Source organism: Gopherus flavomarginatus, chromosome 1 (assembly GCF_025201925.1).
Source record: "Gopherus flavomarginatus isolate rGopFla2 chromosome 1, rGopFla2.mat.asm, whole genome shotgun sequence".
In the NCBI taxonomy this organism is placed as follows: domain Eukaryota; kingdom Metazoa; phylum Chordata; order Testudines; family Testudinidae; genus Gopherus; species Gopherus flavomarginatus.
The window spans coordinates 81,676,263-81,702,760 of NC_066617.1; the positions used below are offsets into that span (position 1 = coordinate 81,676,263).

A 26,498-nucleotide genomic window follows, 5' to 3' on the forward strand; every position below is an offset into this window, starting at 1 on the left:
CTGAGCCCAGAGAATTTTTAAGGAGAAAGATGCATCCCACCTGCAGTATGTGAACATTTTGTCACAGCCTGACCACAGTTTCAAGGGTAGAAAGATTGTGCTGCCGAAAGATATCCAAGCTCTGTCTTGAGAGATGGGGCAGTTGCTCAGGGATGGGTGTGAGCACTTAATTTCTCCTAGGCCTTGTCAGCATGAGAAAAGTCACACCAGTTTAACATAATTTGCTTCAGACCTTTGTGGGGACATTCTTAGTTCAGTTTAAACTGGTTCCTTACTGACTTGAACAAACCAAAATATGCCTGGTTTAAACTGAAATGAATGTCCACACAGCCTTGTGCACCAGTTTACCTAAATCGTTTTAAAATCACACCTTAAAGTTAAATTGGTGTAACTTTCTTCTAGAGACAAGGCCCTAATGATAGCACTAGCTAGAGAGCAGGGATTTCCTAAGGAAAGTTCATGGAAACATTGATGAATCAGTGAGCACTTGTTTTTTCTGGCAGGCAGTCATGTATCTGAAGATTCCGCCAGCCTGGAATACCTAGATAGAGGCATGATGTACGCATTAGCAATAATCAATTCAACTACTCACAATAGTGTCTATAAGATAAGATCCCAAATTTGCTGTTGTGCTCAGCGAATGGACTCCTGTAACTAGGCACACTGATAGCTTCCATATTTATTTGCTTGATTTTTTTTCAGTCTAATTTTCTCAACATACCAGTTTTCATTTTATGAACAAACTATTCTCATTTGCAATTGGAAAGTCAAGTTGCTTTCTTTCTAGCCTGTATATCACTATCAAAGATTCTGCAGCCCATTTCCAGGGGTTCCCACAATGTGCCAGACACTTTGGTAAGAAGTCATATGTTCTCTCAGATGTCACAGTCCACTCTCATGAGACTGCCATCATTTGTACTGTTGCAATCCAATTATTTTAATGTAGAGTTTTGCTTTGCTTCTGGACCTTAGTACAAAATTAAATAGGTGACAAATCACTAAAAACAGAATCCACTTCACTCTTTGAGATGCGATTGTTCTACTGTATTAACAGCAGAAGGAGAACAGTGAAAACTTAGTGCCTACATTTAACAGATCTCATTTGGATCACATGATAACAAAGGCTGTGGATTGATTTGTTTTCTGATTTTTTTTTTAACAATCAATTCTCAGAGTAGAATTGCACTTAACTCGAGTCAGTCCTTCTCAAATAAGGAAATACAAATCTTGATTAAGGGCAGAAATATTTCTCAGTAGGATCATTCCCTTAAGACTTCAAGCTGGCAAAGATTCAAAAGATTCCTCTCTTTGCTCCAGTGCTTGCTAGCAGATTCCTGGAGGATAGCCCATTATAGGTTACAAGAAGAAAAGAGGTTATTACTGAGCTTAAATGGATACAAATGAAAATAACTTTCAATTTTGCAAATTCTAGCGACAAGGGAATAGCTTTCTGTGGAATAAAATGTTTATGAAAGTGGAGGGAGAGGGGCTTTTTTATTGCTATTACATTAATGTAACGTAACAAGCTTGAAACACTGGAAGTAGGTTAATAGGATTAATGTTTAGTTTTAGGTGATTAACACATACTTGCAGTGCAGACTTCTGAGCGAGAAAAATGAAATTATGAATGTTTGTCTCAAACTGAGTTTTTCATTATGGAAGTGACTTTTCATAAACCATGCAAGTAGTAAATGGCTATTGAGATATTGAGCAATTCAGTGGAGCTTTCCATTATATTTCAGGGATCAAATTCACCCCAGGCTAACTCCCATTGACTTCATTACATTAAGTTAACACCAGAGATTAAATTGGCCCCAGCTGTCAGCACTTAGGTCCCAATCTGAAAAGGCATTTAGGTGCCTACATACCCTTGGGGTATCTTTGTATATATCTCTGGGCCTTAGATATTATAGTGATTGGCACTATATAAAGATATTTTAGACTTCAGGATTTCATGTATCAGTGAGAGTTTCCTGGTTACTTAAGAGGAAAAAATCCAGACATGCTGTGGGTTGGCACAGCTCCCAAAGAAATGTGAGCCCAGTCCTGTTTCAGTTCCATAAAGTGGGGTGTGTTACATGCTAAAGGATAAAATCTGCTTTCTCTGATACTAGTGCAAAGCTGAAGTACTACCACTGATTTAATGGAGTCACTTGAGAGTTACACTAAGGTAACCAAGAGGAGATGTTGGCCCTTTGTGCAAGTAGATGAGAAAATAGGTGTAAGGGGTAAAGTAGTGACACTTGCACCAGTCTGGAATTCACTTGACACACAAATGGTTGTAACTTGCATCCTGAGGGTGAGAAAGGAAGCTATGGCAGGAAAACTACTAACAGGAGCCTTTAAAATAAGCAAAGTCTCCACTTTATCTTACACTTCCATATTAGTTACATTTCCTTCAATGTTCTATTCCTCCATTTCTGCACCTATAGCATGTCAGTTACAATCATTTTGCTTCATTTTAAAAATAGCCATTATTGCAGTTACTGCCAAGAAGGGCTTAGCCCTCTGGATCATACCAATCATTTCCTCATCTATTGTCTCCACTCTGTGTTGAAGACCTCAGTGTGACAGAATCCACAGTACTGTTTTGAAGACTGACTTTCAGCTTTATTTTCTTCCCCCGCCCCATGAGTTCAGTCTATGGGTTTAAATAAAGTAGGATTCCCTTTTCCCTATCTCAATTTCCTAAAATTCAATCCATATCCCCTCTTCATATCTTACTATTTGTTTCTAGATAGTCTGCATCAGCCCCTTTTAACCCTTTTGGGGAATGTATTGCTTCAATCTGTTCTCCAAATCTTTTCCCCTTGCAGTGTTGGATAACTTTCAGTTTGTGCAGAAGAATAGTACTCAATACACCCCAAATAATTTTCTCCTCATCTCTTCAAACAGTGCTTTGTAATTTTATCCTTAGAGTCATCTTTCTGCCTGTTTGTGGTTCTCTAGATCTACTGAAAGAATGAAAACTGCATAGAATCCTCAGAAGACCTAAGGTCTGGCACTCTTCAAACTTGGGCTAAATGAACTCTTTATTCTGTGCTTCAAATTCTTCCACACAAGGATTTTTTAAAAAAAAATCTGTACAAACAGATGAGCAGCATTGTCTTGTTCTAGTCCTGCCACATTTCAGGATGTTGAATAAAATCAACTGACAGAACCAACTTTGCAACTGAAAAATTTTTTGTTAATTAATGCACACTTCTCATTAATCTTTTATCATGCCCCATAAACCAGATGTCCTGATCTAGAGATTTAGAGTGCCTCATTGTTTTTTATTCTAGTGTGACTTGTCAGACTGAAATATTTATGAAAGCTATAAATATAAGCTACGAATTATTCACAAATCCAGTTTTGATTTCCATCTGTTTAACAATGCATAAACCCTAACAAAACAAACATTTGATTTTTGACAAACCTTATAGTTTCTAAAGATTAGGTGTAAAAATAAATCAAGGTTAACTATTAGAGACCAGTATAAATAAACCAAATCAAACAAGAGAAAAAATTCTAAGTAAACTTCAGCCCTGCAAAGACTGATACACGTTTAGCTTGATGGAATGAAAGTAATACCATTGCAGCCAAAGGAACTACTCAATGTTATTTCATTCCTTTCTTTCACTATGATTTCTCTCAACTTTCTCTACTGCACAAGACATTTCCCCAGAAAATATAACTATTTTCACTTTTAATATTTAGTAGAAAGCTTATGAATTTAATACAAATATTTGATTTATAACTTCTATTACATTTAGTACCTGCATCAATAAAAGTCAGTCACTCTTAGGGCTGGTCTACACTGGGCTGGGACAGGAGGGGGGAAAAGAAATCTAAGATACGCAACTTCAGCTATGCTATTTGTGTAGCTGAAGTCGAAGTATCTTAGTTCAACTTACCTGGCTGTCCTCACGGCGGTGAGTCTACTGCCGCGGCTCCCCTGTCAGTGCTACTTACTCCTCCTGCTGAGGTGGAGTATGGGCATCAATTCACGGATCGATTTATCACACCTAGATGAGATGCGATCAATCGATCCCCAATAGATGGATTACTACCCGCCAATCGGGGGGGGGGGGGTAGTATAGATGTACCTCTAGTATTCAATGAGTTCTCAGGAAATCTGTAGGTCACAATTGGGGTAAACGATGCATTTAATTCAGAAATGAGACTTTGCACAGAAAATATCTTATATTAGCATGGAAGATGTTGTTCTTGCATACACTGCATGCATAAATTGTCTGCCATTCTCATACACTACAATCTGCTCCCATAAAGATTGAGTATCTGTAGCAATCTGTTTTTCTGGGCCTTATGATATAAGCCATCTATTTAGAAAAATGTTATCACTCCCTTTTTAAGTAAATGACATGAGTTTCAGATCTAACAGTTTATTTAACTGAATGTCAGCTTCACAGTAGTTTTCTCTTTTGCGCACTGGTTCTTTTGGGGATAGTCAAAAGACAGATACACCAATAAACTATATTTTGATAGTTCATCCACCCAAATGTTGAATTAGCAATGGCACCCTCCTTTGACTACAATGAAAAATATTTGCACTTCTCCACTGAGAGTCTTGTTGCCAAATATACCAGTGTCCATCTGTCAGGGTGATAATGCGCCCACTCTCAAGCTACTCAGACAAACTAACTATGGCACAGATGACTACTGCTGGTATGTACTTACAATGAAAAATTAAATCGTAGAGAAAAAGGACAGTTCATATTATAATTGCCAGTGAAGCAGATTGTATTACAATTTAAGAAACATGAAGACAATCTGTTCAACTGCATGTAACAGAAGAGCACGGCCTGTAGCTAGGTTTGTATAGAGACAGACAAATGCATTGAGGAACGAGCTGAACAGTAAAGCAGCATTGCCCCAATTACAAATTCTGTGCTCATTCCAAGTCTACAACAGCATCCATTGGTATAATAGAATTAGTGATATGTGAATTTATAGGCTCTTAATAAAGTTGGTGTGTGTTTTGGAGAAGATATAAAACCAAAAGCCTGATCTCCTGTTGTCTATGAAGTTTTCAGGTCAGTTTTCCTAACAGCAGGGGTGTGTTTGTCATTTATCCAGTTACCCCAATAAAATTGCAAGTGAGTAATAGCATTCTGCCCACTTGCTGGGGAGTGGTGAAATGATCCCTACATAGAGTAGGGTCATATAATTAATCTCCTTATTTATTTTCTGGCTTTGGAACAGCCCCTAACCACCATCTCAATTCTCTACCCTTTTTATCTTTGAAAACAATACTTCTACTCTATTCTTTCTGATCTCTCTTTTTCTGGTTTCCTACGATTATGATTTAAGAGCTGTATTACAGTAATTCCTAGAGGCCTCAACCAGGTCAGACCTCATTTTGGTAGGCACTGTGCAAATGTACAGTAAATGTCAATTTGTCATTTTAATGTTTCTCATTTTCCACCTCCATCCTAACACTGCCTTCAGTCCTGAGGCCAGAATCTCTGCTCTGGCTGAATCACGGTGGCACATGATTGGTTGGTGATGGGAGGAGGAGGAGGAGGAGAAGGGTAAAGGTAGCTTCCAACATTCTTTATGCTCCAACTGTCTAAGGACCTAGTTTCCTCCCTTTAGATATGTATAGGGCCTGATTCTACTCACTTACACCACTTTCTAATTATTTAACTTAATTGGGGTTTCTCCTAATTTACACAGCTGCAAAATCAGGCCCATAAATGTATATATGAAGCTGTAATCATAGAGTGAGAACTTTCTAAATTACTCCTGGCTGTGCAGTTAGTTATCTATGCATACTTCCATCCCAAGCTGGGATATAATATGCCTCCTTATAATCATCTCTATTATTTTCTTTGTATCACTATTTCCCCAAAGAAATGCCACTGTTGCATTTTAATTGAAAACTGCCAATATGAGCTGTTAAAACACAGACTTGCCCATGTTTATGCATCCTCAGACTATTATGGCACTCACTTGTTATTCTGCACTAGTTAGCAGGTTTATATGAGGCTGCTGAAAACCTGTCATTATTTGTGAACTTCTTGGTTTAAACAGATGTTTGACAAAAGAGGTGCTTATTAGCAGTGACCCTACCTGGCTGAGATACCAAATTTCTGGCTATGGAATCATCCTTCAAAATTAAATTAAAAGAAGAAAAAGAACATTGGTTCCTTTTTCTGGGTAATACTATTGAGTAATCAAAGCAGTTAGAGGGAGAAATGAACCAAGAATAAAATTACACACAAGAAGCTGCTGAGCAGAAACATAACTATCATATACGGGAAAAGGCCAGAGGCTGTATGACAGGGGCCAAACATAAAATGTTATTTTTGTTAGTCTGAGTTGATGTACTGATATGGATTTGGAAAATTTGAACAGAGGCTATTGTTTTTCAAGATGGAAAAACAACCTCCATGAGCTCTGTGGCTCCCAGCGCTGGTGCACTATCTACACTGGCATGTTACAGCACTGAAACTTGCAGCACTCAAGCGGATGTTTTTTCACAACCCTGAGCAAGCAAGTTGCAGTGCTGTAAAGTGCTAGTGTAAACAAGCCCTAAGTCTGCCCCCATGGCATGGGTGCTGTCATAACCTTAGTCCTAGATTTGGACCTTAGCGTCCAAAATATGGGGGTTAGCATGAAAACCTCCAAGCTTAGTTACCAGCTTGGACCTGGTACTTGCTGCCACCACCCAAAAAATTAGAGTGTTTTGGGGCACTCTGGTCCCCCTGAAAACCCTTCCCTGGGGACCCCAAGACCCAAATCCCTTGAGTCTCACAACAAAGGGAAATAATCCTTTTTCCCTTCCCCCTCCAGGTGCTCCTGGAGAGATACACAGACACAAGCTCTGTGAATCCAAACAGAGTGACTCCCCCTCTCCGTTCCCAGTCCTGGGAACAAAAAGCACTTTCCTCTTCACCCAGAGGGAATGCAAAATCAGGCTAGCAAATCCAACACACGCAGATCTCCCCCTGATTTCTTCCTCCCACCAATTCCCTGGTGAGTACAGACTCAATTTCCCTGAAATTTCCCAGAAAAGAAAACTCCAACCGGTCTTAAAAGAAAGCTTTATATAAAAAAGAAAGAAAAATACATCCAAATGGTCTCTCTGTATTAAGGTGACAAAATACAGGGTTAATTGCTTAAAAGAATATTGAATAAACAGCCTTATTCAAAAAGAATACAAATCAAAGCACTCCAGCACTTATATTCATGCAAATACCAAAGAAAAGAAACCATATAACTTACTATCTGATCTCTTTGTCCTTACACTTAGAAACAGAAGATTAGAAAGTAAAACTACTTCTCCAAAGCTCAGAGACAGCAGGCAGACAGAAAACAAAGACTCAGACACACAATTCCCTCCACCCAAAGTTGAAAAAATCCGGTTTCCTGATTGGTCCTCTGGTCAGGTGCTTCAGGTGAAAGACATTAACCCTTAGCTATCTGTTTATGACACGCCCCCCAAATTGCAGACAGTGGGGAAGCTCACTGGCGGCGATTTCCGTCTAGAACTTTAAAATGAACAGATTACTACAACACATGTACCTTTACATATACCACTAAGTATATAACTAACAGACTTCTACATTTTAAGAACACTTTTTAACTACTGAATTCTGGGAAACTCACAGGAGAGAGCATCAGCAACTTTGTTAGAAGCTCCTGTGATGTGTTGAATTTCAAAATCAAAATCTTGGAGAGCTAAACTCCAACGAAGAAGTTTCTTGTTGTTCCCCTTGGCAGTATGAAGCCACTTTAGTGCAGCATGGTCAGTTTGTAGTTGGAACCGCCGTCCCCAAACATATGGGTGTAGCTTTTCCAGGGCGTACACAATGGCATAGCATTCCTTTTCACTGACTGACCAGTGACTTTCCCTCTCAGACAGTTTCTTGCTGAGAAACACGACAGGATGGAAGTTGTGATCTGTTGCTTCCTGCATGAGCACTGCTCCTATACCACGCTCAGATGCATCCATGGTTACTAGGAATGGTTTGTCAAAATCCGGGGCCCTGAGCACAGGGTCAGACATGAGCGTTGCCTTAAGTTGGGTAAAGGCCTTTTGACACTCATCAGTCCACTTAACGGCATTTGGCTGGGTCTTTTTGGTCAGGTCGGTCAGTGGGGCAGCGATTTGGCTGTAGTGTGGTACAAATTGCCTGTAGTATCCGGCCAAGCCTAAGAAGGATTGGACCTGCTTCTTGGACCGTGGGACAGGCCACTTTTGGATAGCATCCACCTTGGCCTGTAGGGGGTTTATGGTTCCTCGACCCACTTGGTGCCCCAGGTAAGTCACTCTGTTTTGGCCTATTTCACACTTTTTGGCCTTAACAGTTAGTCCGGCCTGCCTGATGCTCTCAAAGACCTTTTCCAGGTGTAGTAGGTGTTCGGGCCAGGAGTCTGAAAAAATGGCCACATCATCGAGGTAGGCAACTCCAAATTCTCCCAGTCCAGCTAGTAGACCATCTACCAGCCTCTGGAAGGTGGCGGGTGCATTTCGAAGGCCGAAAGGAAGGACATTGAATTCATACACCCCCACATGGGTGACGAATGCTGACCTCTCCTTGGCAGGTTCATCTAGCGGTACTTGCCAGTACCCCTTGGTTAAGTCTATTGTAGAGATGAACTGGGCACGTCCCAACTTCTCCAATAGCTCATCGGTACGTGGCATTGGATAGTTGTCCGGATGAGTTACAGCATTTAGCTTACGGTAGTCCACACAAAAGCATATTTCCCCATCTGGTTTGGGTACCAGAACTACAGGAGATGCCCATGCACTGGTAGATGGGCGGATTATACCCATCTGTAGCATGTTCTGGATCTCCTGTTCTATAGCAGCTTGGGCATGAGGAGATACCCGGTAGGGTGGGGTTCTGATTGGGTGAGCTTTACCTGTGTCAATGGAGTGGTATGCCTGTTCAGTCCGTCCTGGGGTGGCTGAGAACAATGGGGCGAAGCTAGTGCACAGCTCCTTGATTTGTCGCCGCTGCAGACATTCCAGGGTGGTTGAGAGGTTTACCTCTTCCACGCCACCGTCTTTTTTCCCCGTCATAGTAGACACCGTCAGGCCACTCAGCATCATCTCCCTGGACTGTAAACTGACAAACCTGTAAGTCTCTGGAATAGAAAGGCTTGAGAGAATTAACATGGTACACTTTAGGCTTTAGTGAGGAATTGGGAAATGCTATGAGGTAGTTTACAGTTCCCAGGCACTCTTGGACTGTGAATGGCCCTTCCCATGATGCTTCCATCTTATGGGCCTGTTGCGCCTTCAAGACCATAACCTGGTCTCCTACCTTGAAGGAACGTTCTCTGGCATGTCTGTCATACCAGGCCTTTTGATCTTCCTGAGCATCCTTTAGGTTCTCTCTAGCAAGGGCTAAAGAGTGTTGGAGGGTGCTTTGTAGGTTGCTTACAAAGTCCAGAATGTTAGTTCCTGGAGAAGGCGTAAACCCCTCCCATTGCTGCTTCACCAACTGTAATGGTCCCTTAACCTTGTGACCATACACAAGTTCAAACGGTGAAAACCCTAAACTGGGATGTGGTACAGCCCTGTAGGCAAACAGCAACTGCTGCAACACTAGGTCCCAATTATTGGAGAATTCGTTGATGAATTTTCGTATCATGGCCCCCAAAGTTCCATTGCACCTTTCCACCAGGCCATTGGTTTGATGGTGGTACGGGGTGGCAACCAAGTGATTCACCCCATGTGTTTCCCACAGTTTTTCCATGGTCCCTGCCAGGAAATTAGACCCTGAATCTGTAAGGATGTCGGAGGGCCAACCTACCCTGGCAAAGATGTCTGTTAAGGCCAGGCACACAGTGTTAGCCCTGGTGTTGCCTAGAGCTACTGCTTCCGGCCATCGGGTAGCAAAGTCCACTAAAGTCAGTACGTACTGCTTTCCTCTGGGTGTCTTTTTTGGGAAAGGACTCAGAATATCCACAGCTACTCGCTGAAATGGGACCTCAATTATGGGGAGTGGCTGGAGAGGGGCCTTGACCTGGTCTTGAGGCTTTCCCACTCTTTGGCACACCTCACAAGACCGGACATACTTGGGAACGTCCTTGCCCATCCCCTCCCAGTGGAAGGACTTCCCCAACCTGTCTTTGGTTCTGTTCACCCCAGCATGGCCACTGGGATGATCATGGGCTAAGCTTAAGAGCTTCCCCCGGTACTTAGTTGGAACCACCAACTGTTTTTGCGGCTGCCATTCTTCCCGGTGTCCACCAGAAAGAATTTCCTTGTATAAAAGTCCTTGGTCTATAACAAACCGGGATCGATTAGAAGAGCTGAGAGGCGGTGGGGTGCCCCTTGCCGCCGCCCAAGCTTTCTGAAGGCTGTCATCTGCTTCCTGCTCAGTCTGGAACTGTTCCCTTGAGGCTGGGGTCACCAGTTTTTCCTCAGACTGTGGACTTGGGCTTGGTCCCTCTGGAAGCAATGTAGGTGATGGGGTTGTTTCCGGTGCTGGTGAACCACTCTCCGCTGGTGCACCTGAGGGTATTTCAGGCTCTGGCTGAGCCTTTTGGGTATGGCTGTCTGTTGCTTCTGCCAGTTCTGGCTCGCTGGTGCCCTCTGGCGTTGAGTTTGAAGATGGGGTTGCAATTGCTGGTGCTGGTTTCTGTTCCAGTTCCGGGCCTGGGACTGGAGGTGCTGTGGCTGTTTCAGTGGTTGGCATGGAATCCGGATCCATTACCTTTGTCTGGGTCTCTGGTAACACAGACGGGGCCTCTGTGGACGGCTCAGGATCAGGAATGGGTCTGGAAGCTTGCCTGGTTTGGCTATGTGTAACCATTCCCACTCTCTTGGCCCGCCTCACCTGGTTGGCCAAGTCTTCCCCCAGTAGCATGGGGATAGGATAATTGTCATAGACTGCAAAAGTCCACATTCCTGACCAGCCTTTGTCAGGCTTTGGACAGGCAGTTGAGCTGTAGGCAAGTCTACAGCTTGTGACATGAAGGGGTAAATTGTAACTTTGGCCTTTGGGTTGATGAATTTGGGGTCAACGAAGGATTGGTGGATAGCTGACACTTGTGCCCCCGTGTCTCTCCACGCAGTAACCTTCTTTCCGCCCACTCTCAAATTTTCCCTTCGCTCCAAGGGTATTTGAGAGGCATCTGGGCCTGGGGATCTTTGGTGTGATGGTGGTGTAATGAACTGCACTCGGTTGGTGTTCTTTGGACAGTTGGCCTTGATATGTCCCAGTTCATTACACTTAAAGCATCTTCCATCTGATGGGTCACTGGGCCAAGTTGAGTTACTGGAGACTGGTGAGGTGGAAGAGTAGGGCGTCTGTGGCTTTACTTGGGTTGTATGTGGGGTCTTTGGCTGTCCTCGGTTGTAGGGTTTATGGTCTGTGTGCCCCCTGGGGTAATCGTTCCCCTTAACAGTAGCTTTCTTGCTTTCTGCCACTTCCATCCATTTGGCTCCAATCTCCCCCGCCTCAGCGAGATCTTTGGGTTTTCCATCTTGTATGTACCGTGTGATGTCTTCAGGAACACCATCCAAGAACTGCTCCATTTGTATGAGGAGGTGCAGTTCTTCCAAGGTTTGAACGTTGTGTCCTGTTATCCAGGCCTCATAGTTTTTTGCAACGTAGTAGGCGTGTTTGGGAAATGACACATCTGGTTTCCACTTTCGGGTTCTGAAGCGCCGACGGGTATGATCTGGGGTTATCCCCATTCTGTATCTGGCCTTGGTTTGAAAAAGTTTATCGTCATTCATTTGCTTCTTAGGCATTTCAGCTACCACCTCTGCTAAAGGTCCACTGAGCTGTGACCTCAATTATACCATGTACTGGTCTTCGGGGATGCTGTACCCAAGACAGGCTCTTTCAAAATTTTCCAAGAAGGCCTCGGTGTCATCACCTGCCTTGTAGGTGGGAAATTTCCTGTGCTGTGGAGCAATAATTGGCGCCGGGTTGTTAGGGTTGGCTGGCACATGCAGCCCAGCTTTTGCCAAGTCCAGTTCATGTTTTCTCTGTTTTTCCTTCTCTTCATTTTCTTTGTTGTTTTTCCATTTCTTTTTGTTGTTTTTCCATATCTCGGCGGTGGGCCGCCTCTTCTGCTTGTTTCCTTCGGTGGGCCACCTCTTCTTCTAGTTTTCTTTTGTGTGCTGCCTCTTTGGCTGCCTGTTCTCTTTGGTAGGCTGCCAGTTTGATGCTTTCTTCCTTTTCTTTCAGCTCCATCTCTTTTTGTTTTATTTCTAGTTCCTGTTTGTGTTTTTCCATCTCTCGCCTGTGTTCAGCTTCTTTGATTTGTTCTTCGGCCTCAATTTTTGCCTTAGAAGTCATGGTTCCTGTTTTCTTGTGTTGGGGTGCCCTCCGGTGTTTATCTTCAGAACTGCAGGTTCTCTGTTGCCTCCTGAAGTCTGCCTAGCAACAGTGCCTTTAGCTAATCTTCAATGTTAAGTAAACCTGAAAAACCACTTCATTTGCATGTATATAGTGCTGGTAATGACTCTCAATGGGAGTGCTATTGTGTGACAAGACCTGTAACAGCTCCTTAATGGCTTCTTGCTTATTATGCAAGCCACAAACTGCCAGAGAGAGCAGAAAAAAAAAACTCTGGTTCCCTTTTAAAACCAAACTGTTTCTCTCTGCTAAAAAGCCCTTAGCAGAGAAAAGAAAAATATAATATTCCTACTGGCTTCTGGATTCTATCCCACCGCTGCCACCATGTCATAACCTTAGTCCCAGATTTGGACCTTAGCGTCCAAAATATGGGGGTTAGCATGAAAACCTCCAAGCTTAGTTACCAGCTTGGACCTGGTACTTGCTGCCACCACCCAAAAAATTAGAGTGTTTTGGGGCACTCTGGTCCCCCTGAAAACCCTTCCCTGGGGACCCCAAGACCCAAATCCCTTGAGTTTCACAACAAAGGGAAATAATCCTTTTTCCCTTCCCCCCTCCAGGTGCTCCTGGAGAGATACACAGACACAAGCTCTGTGAATCCAAACAGAGTGACTCCCCCTCTCCGTTCCCAGTCCTGGGAACAAAAAGCACTTTCCTCTTCACCCAGAGGGAATGCAAAATCAGGCTAGCAAATCCAACACACGCAGATCTCCCCCTGATTTCTTCCTCCCACCAATTCCCTGGTGAGTACAGACTCCATTTCCCTGAAATTTCCCAGAAAAGAAAACTCCAACAGGTCTTAAAAGAAAGCTTTATATAAAAAAGAAAGAAAAATACATCCAAATGGTCTCTCTGTATTAAGGTGACAAAATACAGGGTTAATTGCTTAAAAGAATATTGAATAAACAGCCTTATTCAAAAAGAATACAAATCAAAGCACTCCAGCACTTATATTCATGCAAATACCAAAGAAAAGAAACCATATAACTTACTATCTGATCTCTTTGTCCTTACACTTAGAAACAGAAGATTAGAAAGTAAAACTACTTCTCCAAAGCTCAGAGACAGCAGGCAGACAGAAAACAAAGACTCAGACACACAATTTCCTCCACCCAAAGTTGAAAAAATCCGGTTTCCTGATTGGTCCTCTGGTCAGGTGCTTCAGGTGAAAGAGACATTAACCCTTAGCTATCTGTTTATGACAGGTGCCTCCTCTGAGAAGGCTCATCAACACACAAATCAACTATTTTAGAGACGTTAGCACTGTCTGGCTATCAGTGGCTATTCCTTTGTTCTAACTGAAACTGGCTGGTTATGGGTGTTCCCAACCTCACAACATATTTCAGTAATGCACATATTGTATATGAAGTATTGCTAACATACATTCCAATAGGATATTAATGTTCGGATCACAACTTTTAAAATGATACCTCACAAGGCATACTTTGTACAAAACATATCAATCATGTCACTATGGTGAATATGGGGGTTCCAGGGTGCTACTCTGAGGTATGAGGGGAAACACCCTTCCAGCTGCAGTGTAGATGTACTTCCACAGTTAATATCCAAACCCCTTCCTGGAAATTAGCTTTATTCAGAGAGTTCAGAATCATAACGTCAGTTTATTTAAGTTTCACCACAACCTCCTCTGCCTTAAAGTTCTGTCAGGCCAATGAGACACTCCCCACTGCCTTTAAATCCTAATCAGAGATAATTAGCCCCACCTGCTAGTATGATTCAAAAATAGTTGCACTGACTTAGTGTTTTAGTACCTCAGCGACTCAATGAATGAACACTACATTCCTATTCAGGATCTTAGTGATTGTGTCCCCTCCCTCCTTACAGTAAAGAGAACATGTTTATCATTAAAACAACTGCTTGTGCAGTGGAATTTTGAGCTATGCATTAGTCAGTGCCTTCCAGAAAGAGGGAGGAGTGAAACGAAGAACTTTCAGGTTTCATTGTGTATTATTTCCCCCTAGACAGCATCATGTGACTGCCTCACTACAGCAGAGAGAAAAAAAGAGTATTTTTACAAAAATATTGTATGTAGGCTTAACAGCTTCTGGGGAAACGGTCATCTTTCTGTCTTCAATCCATACAAGACATTAACATTATAACAGACAGGGAAGTAGAACAATTTTATGTGCATGTACAACTTCAATCAAAAAGCAACAATTACACTGGTCTACAATTTTTGAGAAGTCGTCTGCTTCAGAGATAAAATGTGATATTTATTATGTATTTTGATGTGCTGAATTCAAATATGACAATTAAACAACTGATTGGCTACTGTTTAAGATATTTAAGTTTTTACATTTTATGTCTATGTATATTGTGTAGATAGTAGAGTTTTAATCATAAATTGTAAACCTAGGTCTTTTCATGTGTTTATGGTTGCTTTACATGATAATATTTCACTTGTCCTGTTTATGTAACACTTTAAAAATCAGCAAAAGGGTTATATAAATAAAATTTATTATGAAACAAAAGGCAAAAAACTATTATGTACATAGTTTAGTCCTACTCAGTGTCTACTCAGCACTTCTTGGCTTGTCTCTTGTATTCGTTAACTGGAGCATCTCTTGTCACTGTCCAGCAATAGTCTGCAAGCATTGATGGGCTCCATTTGCCCTGATAGCCTGCCAGGAGATTCCACTGCTGTAGTCTGGAGCCCAACACCTCTGCCTTCCTCTTGGGTAGTTCCAAATCCCTGACAAGGTCATTCAGTTTACCTTGTGTTAGGAGGTGTGGTTCAGAGGAGGAGGATGGGAGAAAAGGTGGGTCCTGTGACATTGATGGTTCAGGACCAGAAGTTTCATCCTCTTCCTCGTCTGACTCAAGTGAGAATGATTCTGGTGCATCAGGAACCGGCAGTCATGGGTGTATAGCTGATGGAATGTTTGGATAATGCACAGTCCACTTTTTCTTCTTTGACACACCTTTCCCAACTGGAGGCACCATGCAGAAGTAACAATTGCTGGTATGATCTGTTGGCTCTCTCTCCAAATCATTAGCACTGCAAAAGGCATAGATTTCCTTTTCCTGTTCAACCGCTGGCGAAGATTTGTTGCACAAGTGTTGCAGCATATATGTGGGGCCCACCTCTTGTCCTGATCTCCAATTTTGCAGCCAAAATAAAGGTGATAGGCTTTCTTAACCATAGTGGTTATACTGCACTTTTGTGATGCAAAAGTCACTTCACCACAAACATAGCAGAAGTTATCTGCACTGTTCACACAAGTACGAGGCATCTCTGCTCACTTTGGCTAAACAGAAATGTGTCCCTTTGCAAAATCAAACACTGACAAATAAGAGCACGACACTGCATGATTTCTAGAGCTGATATAGGGCAATTTGTTCAGCAGAGTGATGTAAGCATCCTTATGATTGCATCATCCATGACTTCTAGGAATAAGGATGCAATTCAAATCATGTATTACGCAATACCAGCTTCAGATTGCAGCATTCATTGTTTTGCCTAAAAAGCTAGTACTGTCCAAACCCAGTCAGATTTATTCATAGATCCAGTCAAAGATGTATTTTAGTCATTTCTGGTTTAAATTGAGATCCCTTCCCTTTATAACTCACTTATCCTCCGCCATTCCCAAGTCAAAGGTCGTATATAGTGACCCAATAGCATATCTTGAAAACTAGAGCCAATCAACAATTTTCAGCATCATTTTCGTTCTCAGTGACCCAGAATTAGTAAAGTTGGACTACATTTATTTCAGAAGCGTTTTGGCTGCAGAGCAGTGTTGTTGAAGTGAATTTAATTTCTCATGGGAGAAAGTAAACTGTTTAGCATATCCACAAGGGATAGTGTAGCCACCTGTATTTCCTTGCTTTCAGGCACCTGCACTAAGAGCTTATCTAAACTTACAATGCTGCACTGATGCAGCTGTGCCACTGTAGCACTTAGTGAAAATGCAACAGTGGCAGGGGGTTTGTAGCTTGATGTCAGCATCAGTGTGAGAGTGAGACAGGCAGTTGGTTGATTCAGAGGGCTCAGTGGTCCCATAGTCCAGGTTGCACCCTGAGGCCCCCATCACACTGCAGGGTACATCTACACTGCAGCTGGAAGCATGTTTCCCAGCTTGAGTAGACAGACATGCACTAGCTCTGCTCAAGCTAGTGCATTAAAAATAGTGGCGTAGCTGGAGATGACAGTTTGCCACCTGAGTAAGACCTGCCCAGACACCTGGCTATGTACTCAAGCAGCTAGCTTCAAACTTCCACTATGCTACCCTCACCTATGCTGCTATTTTTAGTGTACTAGCTTGAGCAGACCTAGCATGTGTCTATCTGTCCAAGCTCGGAAGCACGCTCCCAGCTGCAGTGTAGACAAACTCAGGGTCTGTGTTCTCAGTTGGGGACCAGGTTGGGACCCAGGCCATTTGCAGTCATTTGCATCTCTCAGAGAGAGAAAGCTGAAAGCCCCTACAGCTTTGCCGTACTAAGTGTAAGTGCCCACACCTGCACCCAGACCCTGCTCTTTGCCCTCAGCGTATTCAGTTAATTAATGTAGCCTCCTGATTGGCTGAAGACTCGATCAGGCACATTGTTAAACTCTGCAGCAGGTCTTGGTCCCTGGCTGCCCAATAGTGTTCCATACTGGCAGCTGTGATCCTGGTCCTGCTTCCTGTTCCCCACTCCTTTCTTGCTCTATTCCTCACTCCGGATCCCTGCTCCTGCTTCTTATCCCCAGTTTCATTCCTGGTGTCCTGCTCCAGCTAATACTCTGGCTTCTGGCTCAGATCTGTCTCACTCCCTGGACTTATTTGGCTTCTAACTCAGCCACTAGGCTGACTATCTTTTCCAAACATTAAGCTAGCCTCCCACCCTAACCATTAGGCAAGAGCACCCAGAGCCTGGTCTTTATACTGGGCAGGCTTCACTGAAACTACCGAGCAGTAACAATAACACTCTGAAGCACTGCGTAAAAAAGTCTATTTTCCTTTTTAAAAACATGCCACTGTAAGAAGATAAAGTTATGTACTTTTGTTATCATCTGAAAAGTTTCAATTTCAAGAGGGAATTTTATTTCTTGCAGAGTTCAGCAACATAATCTGTACTTCTTTTTCCTTTATTTTTTTAAATGAATCCTTAGACTGAAATTGTATATTGCTTTGTGCAGTTAAGGTCACAGAACTGGCCACCAGACAACAACATTAGAGACAAACCTATCATGGGAGAAGCACCTTTCCCCTTACTGCTTGTAAAACCAGAAAAGAAAATATGAACACAGCAGGAGCTATGCTTGCATTTTTCATCTTTTTTTTCCTTTTCTAGTTATCAGTTCAACTGAAATGAGAAAAAAAACAGAACAGAGCACACGCTCAAGTATCAGACTGACTTGGCAGCACAATGGTATTAGATCCTAGTGCTGCACTTTCCATAGCTGATTGTGCAAATGAAGTTTTATTTGACTAAAGCTATAATGTAATGTAAACACAGGGCCTGTGGGACAGTAGCCCACAGGCTCAGTGTTTATAAGCATGTGTGGAGCATCTACATTGATTAACAACCCTAGGTTTAGAATTTCTGGACCCAGCTTTCATACTTATGCACAGGCTTCTACATTGCACGAGGCAGATGAGCGCCATACCAGCCTAGCCCAGGCTTCCAAGTGTTCTCCCTAGTGGTAGCCACTCTAGCCATTTGTTTGTGGTGCACTGTGTGAAAACATGACTGCCCATCCTGAGGAAGTTTCAGCCTGCCAACACATCCTGCCAAACTATCTTTTGGTAGTGGGAAGATGGGAAATATATTTTGTGAAAAATGCACAACATAGTAAAAGAGCACATTTTAAACAATGTTATGTAGGTAAAAAAAAAGACTAAAATTACAGGATTTCTCATCCATGTAACCCACCTGTTAAAATGCATGTGTTCCACTCCTTTTTGTATTTCCACAACTGAAATACCAATATGTCAAAATTGCAGGGCAGCTAGCTGAGGCAGGAGCAGATGCAGGCATGCCGAGGGTGCTATCCAGACCAGTGAGAGGTTGAATCACCACTTGCCCTGCAACGCTGGGTGCTTCACAATGCTACGTGAGCATCCCAGGTTGGGAGCTACAGCAGTCATCCTACCAGCATGCAGGTCACACCCTGATTGGTGTATGCTAGACATTTCTGGTTCAGCAGCTCTGACCCCAGCAGTCTGTTCGCAGCCCCACTCAGGCTGCCACCAGCCTGGGTTACTACTTTCAGTGTGACCCCAACACACTCCCAGTCCTGAATAGGGCATCTGCTACCATGTTCTCTTTCCTCTTTATATAGGAGAAACCTGTCTTGTCACCTTTGTTTGTGTACAGTCCCCAGGACATAATATCAGAGATTACACATCATTTCACCTACAGAATTGTTACTAACATTCCACAGTGGCATTAGTGGCCAATGTGTTCTTATATTTCAAATATATTACATGCCACCCTTTAAATAAAATCATGGCACCAGTGTGTTAGGTGCAAATGAGTACATCAGATCTTGAAAGAGTTGCTGACAGAGCAGTGAAACACAAATGGGTCTGTCACAACAGGCTCGAGCAGGGGCTGCCTTAAATGAAAGGTGGCACAGGCTAAAGCAGAAGCAAAAGCAAGCTGGAGCAGGGAGAGACAATCTTGTCAGAACTGCTAGGCAATAGGAGTGCTCCCAATCAGACGGTGACATTGAGCAGAGTGGAGAGACTGTTTCCATTAGGAGCCTACATACATGCATTTGGATCAGTTGGCTGAACCATGGTTAAATGCGGTGGGGCCTATCACCAGATCTGTAGATAATTGCTGCTGATGACTCATCACACTCTGGGTCAGGGATAACTCACCAGGCTTTAAAAGGCTCAGGCTCAGAGATAACTCAGGGATGACTATTCACAAGATGGTAAACCCTCCCTTTATGAAAAGGTCTTGTAGAGGTCATCTCAGTTTATATACATTGATGCAGTTCCTGCATTGAAGTCTCCAGCAGAGAATCTAGCCGAAAGAAACCAGACGGGGTCTATAGAAATTTAGTAGAGTTCTACAGACTTACTCTACAAATGTATAAAATGTAGTAAGTAATAGCTTTACTATTGTTTTTAATAAGGGTCTTGCAGCAGAATGGTTATGGTTGCACTTTGCAAGGGGCAGAATTTGAGGGCGAGGCATGAGGCCTGCCTCTAATGGATTTCCTGTATAATCAAGCTTGGGAGTAGACACCGAAAGATCTGCTACTACAAAGATCCTTCCAGTCCTCAAACCCTCTTACAGCCATGGCTTTGTGACTAGAGCTGCTTGACAAACAGATTTACATTTTCAAATGACATCAAAAAAGGATGTGGGAAGGGGAAAAAAATCATAGGACTTACTAATTTTCTGATCTCCTCTAGGTATGAAAGTTGTACTCTCTCCAGATAGGAGGAAGCAGGATAACTCTCCCTCTTTAGTCAGTATGTAAGGATGACTGAATATCTGTTCATAGATTTTGATCTTCAATAAAACTTTTAAATAGTTGCCTCTTTGCTTTAATTTTACTTTAGTTTAAATCCAGTTTGGAGTTTATATAAAGTCAATTAAACTAGAGAATAGAATGTACCAGATGATGTTTGAGGTTTGTAATTAGGAATATTCTTGGAGCTGTTATTTATCATTACCTATAATTTAGAAACTGTTTATTTTAAAATGATGGTTCAAAAATTAAGTGCTTTGATGCTTTGGCACGTACTGTTATGTTTATTTCTAGACAATATGTACAACTGATTGGGCGACTATAAGAAACTGAATAGAATATGCATCTTTGATTCCGAGGCCACAGAATGTAGTCACAGGACTCACTCTTGCTGTGTTACTTATACAAGATATTACTAAAAAACAAACACTCAAGGTGTGTACAGGCCTAAGGCCATGACTCTGCAATGAACTCTGGGCATGATCTAAAGCCCACTGAAGTGAATGCAGAGACTCCCACTGACTTCAATGGGCTCTGGATCAGGCACTAAATAGCATAGGCTCAGGAGGCTGCCTAAGCTCCATTTCAGAAGATAGGGAGCTGCATGGGCATAGAGGTCTGCCTGTGTGGAGCTCATGCCAAGATTATGGCCCTTCTTTGTAACCAAGATATTTTGGCCATTCCTTTCCCCTTTGTTGGTTGTTCATGTTCCTCACCAGATCAGAACTGAGTTTTTAAGTAGGGTGGGGCAGGGACTCTTTCATTTTGGGCATGTGCCTAACACACTTTTGCACACTTGAAATGTAATAGTAATAATATGGTCCCTATTCTTGGGCAGCAATCTGTATCAGCAATGACCACAGAGTGGTTTATAGGCACTGAAGACGACCCCCTCCCACAGAGGATAACTGCCCCTACTCTGCCATATTCCCATATTGGGCAATCAGCTTCATGGAAATCACAATACCAGAGGGACTCACTAATTCCTATAATATTTCAACACTGTTTGTGAACCTTGCCCTTTTCCCTCTGCAGAGCCAGAGGAGTGCATGAAAACACAGATCCACTTGCAACACTGATTCAGGACAAAAAACTGCTCTCAAAGCATTCTGATTGGAGACCAGTTTTGATTCCAACTGCCATAACAAGACCTCACCTCCTCAGAAAGTAGCTAAAGGAGTCTGGGAAAGGTGCCTGGAAAAACTTACAAATGCCTAAAAGTTATGTAACCTCCCCTTCATCCCAAATCGAGAGTAAAAAGCTGAGAGACTTAAGTTTGGTTTCAATGTACATTTAGTGCTAATATGAAGTGCCAGATTAACACTGGAAATTGTGCACCCTCTATTTATGTATGCATGTATGGCTGGCAGCAGTGTAAGCTCCCCCACTATTAACATGGAGAAATATGCTTTTCTATCTGAACATAAGAACATCTGAGGCTTTACACCACTTCTATCAGCACTGTTTCTGAGGGGATGTGTACACTGGAACTGGAAGAGTAATTTCCAGTTTAGACAGACATACACACACTAGGTCTGACTGAACCAGCATGTTAAACTTAGAAGCATAGCTGCAGTGGCACAAGTGACAGGATGGGCTAGCAGCCCCTAGAACATACCCAGGGTTTCAGGCAGGCTAGTACTCAGGCTGCCCGTGCTGCCATAGCTACACTGCTATTTTTAGTGCTCTAGCTTGATCACAGCTAGTGAGGATAGGTCTACTTGAGCTGGAAATTAGATCCACAGCTTCAATTTAGACATAAAAAAGGGCTGATAAAGTTGGAAGAGTAACCACAGACATATCACAATGTGACAAATCCTCTTCGGTTTCCCATACTTATAACCCTGCTACTTCACCTCTGACATGGAAGAACTGTTGCCGGTCACGTATCTAGCTACCTATTCATGGTTTTACTATGGCACTTATCTACATTGTATTTAAGCCCTGTAAAGTGAGAATAGTTCCTTTTCCTTGCCCATTCAGCCTGGGAATCTGCTCTGAGTGTCAGCTGAGATACCTGATTGTGTGTGAGGATAGTAGCTTTTATTTTTCAAAAAAATATCCATTTACACTAAAGTGTACTGATATCAGTTATTTGCCAAACAGGCAACCAAACAGCAGACCAAAGATAGCAGGACTTGCTGAACTGGAGTCTGAACTGAATTAAAATACTGACCTAAAAGCTATACTCCAAGATTTCAATGAGATGGTCTGCATCATTTCTTTTTATTTATATTGAATTGGTTACTTAATCAATTTTTGAGTTAAAAACCACATGAGATACGAGAACTGCATTCAAGAAGACTATGTAAAGGAAACTGCACTCAGTACCTCACAATGCACCCAGAGAGAGTGTATATTGTATTTATTATTGCCTACATACTGTGTGAAGCACATCTTAGTATTCTCCTGGGAATGCCATTGAATCTGGGGTATCTACTACTCTTATAATTAAGATATATATCAAATCACTGTTCAGAAAAGACTCTTTCAAATAATGTACCATAATTCCTCCCATGAAATATACGTCACATAGTTTAAACAGAACCTCCCACAAGCAGTCACCTATAATACTTTCATTTATTTTGCACTCTATTAAGATATTTTTTTAAAGAGACAATGGGAGTTTTAGCTGAATAAGAGCCAAGGCGCCACAGGTCATCATGTTAACAACAAAATGTCTCCTGATTGTGTTACAAAGACACTTTCTCAGTGCATCAAACTGAGAATTACAACATGACCAGGAGACACTTTGATCTAGAAAATATCATATATTTTAATCAGTGCTCAGTAGCAGCTGCCCTTAATGATTTTTAAAATAAAAAATTAACTATTATATTGTCATACAAGGACATGTCTGTAGCTGTAGTGCATAGCCCACTATTATCCACTAACATATCATAAAATAAGAATAAAAGTCCCTCTAACAGGGTCTTGACTCACCACCACTGGCACTTCCTGCTGGTTGCTCCAGGAATTAGCTCTTGTCAGCTGTGGAGTGCCCTCACGCATAGTGTCTCACCTGTTGCCTGCTTTGCTGATTTAGGAACCACACTGCTCCCCACTCGGTGGTATCCACTTCAGGACACTGCCCTCCAGCAGTGTCCACTACTCCACTCTCACCCCCCTTCTGAAGATGTGGGGTAACAACTGTCCTTCAGCTTGCACCTGCCTCAGTGGCCAGCCACAACCCCAAAGTCCAGTCTCTCACCTCAGGGGCAAGTTGCAGTCAGTCTCAGCCACACTCCTCCATGGCCAGGTGCAGTGCAAGGAGTGGGGGGAAGTGGAGAACCCAGGCTCTCCTGCTATCCTGGGTCCCAACCCAGGGACCATCTAGCAGCAGCCTCCCTCTGCTGCTCCTTTTCTCCCCTCTTGTATGCCCATCATCCCTAGATTACTTCCCTTTTGGCCCTGTGCACCTTCTTGACCCTTTTTAGCAGGTGCCACAGCCTGGCAAGTAACTGGGCCGGAGCTCTCCTCTGCTCCCCCAAGCCTGTCCAACACTGCTCTGTCCAAGGTGCTACCCCTTCCCTCAGAAGCCAGTCCTGCTCCCTGGCTAGTCAGAAAGAGACTACCCTCTCCTTTGCTAGGCAGCCTTTATAAAGGGCCCAGCCCAGCCCTGATTGGCTGCCTCTTTCTTTACCCTGATTGGCTCTCCACAGGCCACAGCTGATTGGCTGATGGTCTACGCAGCCTCTCTGGCCTGTTCTAGACTTTTTTCTTATGGAGTAGGGCAGCCACCCAGTACAGGTCCCTTACAATTTCCTCACATTTCCAAATAATAAAAACTTATTGAATTAAAAATTTCTTAAGATTTCCATTTTGCAGAAAACTTCAGAAATTTGTGTTTTAATTTAGAATAAAACCAAATATTTTTTTCAATGTCAAAATTTCCCATGAAATGGAAATTCTGACTTTTAACTAGCTCTAGTAAATGGACAAATCTTGACCTCTTCCCTGTATACACTCATAGTGCAACTGATTCATTTCTGATGTACGAGTTGAGCAGGTCTTGACGAGCCAGTTCATGGCATAGACTCTTATGCACTATTCAATCCAGCTCCATGAGGGCTCCTTACACATCTCTTGAAGCTCAGCTGCGGGATAGGACAGGACCAGGGCTACAAGGCAGCTTCCCCAGTCATTTTTCTCAAAGAGTCGGGATGCATGAGAAAAAGTACTACTTTGAAACATGGATGTTATATTGTGCCATCTCTACTTCCCATGAAGGACTTAGCCCTAGGACTTTAAGAGGTACAAGTAAATGACAGGAGCATGACCACAAGTAGCAGGGTTGGATGTTTGGTCAACAAGACTCATGGTCTGGGCTTGCTGCTCTAGTCTCTCTTTTAGTTCAGTGTGCCCTGAGCTCCCTGATTCAGCTGTTTCAATTTCCTAGTTGCTAACCCCCAGTCCTGTCCAAAGGGCTAGGTGTCAGGGGACCTGGGGTGGGTAGGAGACCTAGGCCCTCCTGCTCCACCAGGTCGCAGCCAAGAGCCCTAATAGTGTGATAGTGCAGGATGGCCTACACTGAACCCACCTCCTGCTCACCTTCCATGGGCCACTTTCTACCACACCCACTGGCTCAATTTGGAGCATAGCTAATAGTTTAATTATTGTTATTTGCTTCAAACCCCACAGTCTCACAGCTGATGCAGGCAATGCTCTGGTGCTTAAGCACATGGTTCTCCCTACCTATTTGGATGATGCATAAAAGGAATGGGGAGAGAATCACAGTTGGACCTCCTCAGTAAGGGCTCCTTCTCCTACTATTGCAGGGCAGTGCTTTTTCAAGAAATAGCTTCTTTTCTCCCCCCCTTGCCTGGGCAGCTCTCTTTGTACTACTCCTTTCCTCAGGAGCATGCTCTGCTGTGCCTGAGGGGTGGAGCTTTCCTGGATCAATACTGACTCAGCTTCTCCCCAACCTCAAGTGTGGGGTTTTTAAACGCCATCACACTATGGAAGCCTATAGTAGTATTTGTGACATCCAACTGTATATCAATTTGCTTCATTATGATTAAAGATTTTTTTATAAAATGAACAGCTTCATGAAAGAATGAATGTAGATATCTGATATAACTGCTGATATAACTGATATAATTGATATAAAATCAAGACTCAAATAATCAGCAAATTAGAGTAGAAGCAGTATCTTTCAGCCAGTGCAGTTATACTAGAGATCGAATCTCAGTGTCTAAGATATGGAAGATATTTAAGCTTTAACTTTGTTATGAACTCTGTGAAGGTAGATCCTCAAGCTCATGAGAAGCACAATTGACTTTAGTGTAGGGTGACCCTTTGTCCCCATTTTCCAGGGGCAGTCCCCAGATGGGCACTGTGTCCCTGGGCAAACAATGTTCTTGGAAGAGTCCCCGGTTCAGGAAACTCATCCCTTATTTTATTTTTTTTCATTTGGTTGATAGTCTAATGCATAAATGCATTATACATTAGATGCACAATGCATTAGACAGAAAAATCCAAAACATTTCTATGCATAATTGTTTTATATTTAGTGTATATGTGCAACTGTTAAAATATAAGCTGCTAAAAATTTTTTGCCCCTCTACACTCCGTAACTAATATTTTCAGTCTTGGCTACTTTCCTGTACTCCTATCCCTGTGCTTTTCCAGACTGGGTTTACAAAATATGGTCACCTGTTTAGTGGGGCTCAATACAAGCATAAGAGTCAACCCATGTGCAGTTTATTGCAGAATTGGGATCTTTTAATCTCTAGCCACAAAACACATCTAAGTTCTGTAAATATTAGATATATGTAGAAAATTTCAGCAGTGAAACAGACTGAACCATCCATTTTCTTGGATTTTCAGAAACGTAGGTATCAACTCGCATTTTTCCACAAAAACAAAATGCATTTTGGCAGCTGAAAAATTAAGTTTTCAGAACTTTAATGGGTATCTTGCACTTACTATATGTAACAGCTGTCAACCCAAAGTTCCTAGAGTACCATACTCTACTACATATGCAATTTAGTTGGTGATGTAAGCATGATTATATATATCATACTCACATATGAAAAACCCTTTACTCAGCCATTGAAATACAACCAAAGGAGGTAACATGTGGCATCTGTTTTAACAGTGCACAGCTGTTACAACATTATCCCACAATTTAGGTCAGGTGATAAAGATTGAATCCTATATCCAACAGTAACCGCAAGGGAATTCAGTTTGATAATAGATAATTGCCTATGTTGAGATCTGTTCAGTGCTTCAGGGCTACCATTCCTATTTTTGCAAAAAAGTGTACAAGATTCCGCAGTAAAACCCATGCGCTCACATAGAAAGCATCTTATTTCCCTTATAATTATTATGGATCTTTAATGACCACTGATGGTCAGGACTTTGCATTCTATCTCCTCCCCTTAACACAATGCTGATGATGGTCAGGACTTTGCATTCTATCTCCTGCCCCTTAACACAATGCTGAGATATTCAGAGCTCATGAGGAAAAGTGCCATCTATTGAATCACTAATAACACTTCCTCTTTGCAGCCCACCAGGCTTGATTTTCTACTTCCTTGAATGCTGTTTAGAGACACAAGGTGGGTGAAGTAATATCTTTTATTGGACCAACTTCTGTTGGTGAGAGAGAGAAGAGCTTTTGAGCCATACAGAGTTCATCTTTAGGTCTGGGAAAGGTACTCCCAGTGTCACAGCAAAAGTGGGGGTTAGTTGATTACAGTTATCTAATCCTCTCTTGTTTGTCCTATGGCTGC

At 42.5% G+C, this 26,498-nt stretch overlaps 1 protein-coding gene across 1 annotated transcript in view; it reads right to left on the reverse strand.

Annotated features, from left to right (window-relative positions):
• Window positions 1–14,607: 14,607 nt before the first annotated feature.
• The window catches only part of LOC127042407 (uncharacterized), a 333,399-nt gene continuing 321,508 nt past the window's right edge, over window positions 14,608–26,498 (reverse strand). The window contains exon 2 of the mRNA XM_050935878.1: window positions 14,608–14,705. The gene's annotated coding sequence lies outside the window, so the exon portion shown is untranslated. The remainder of the gene's footprint in view (window positions 14,706–26,498) is intronic.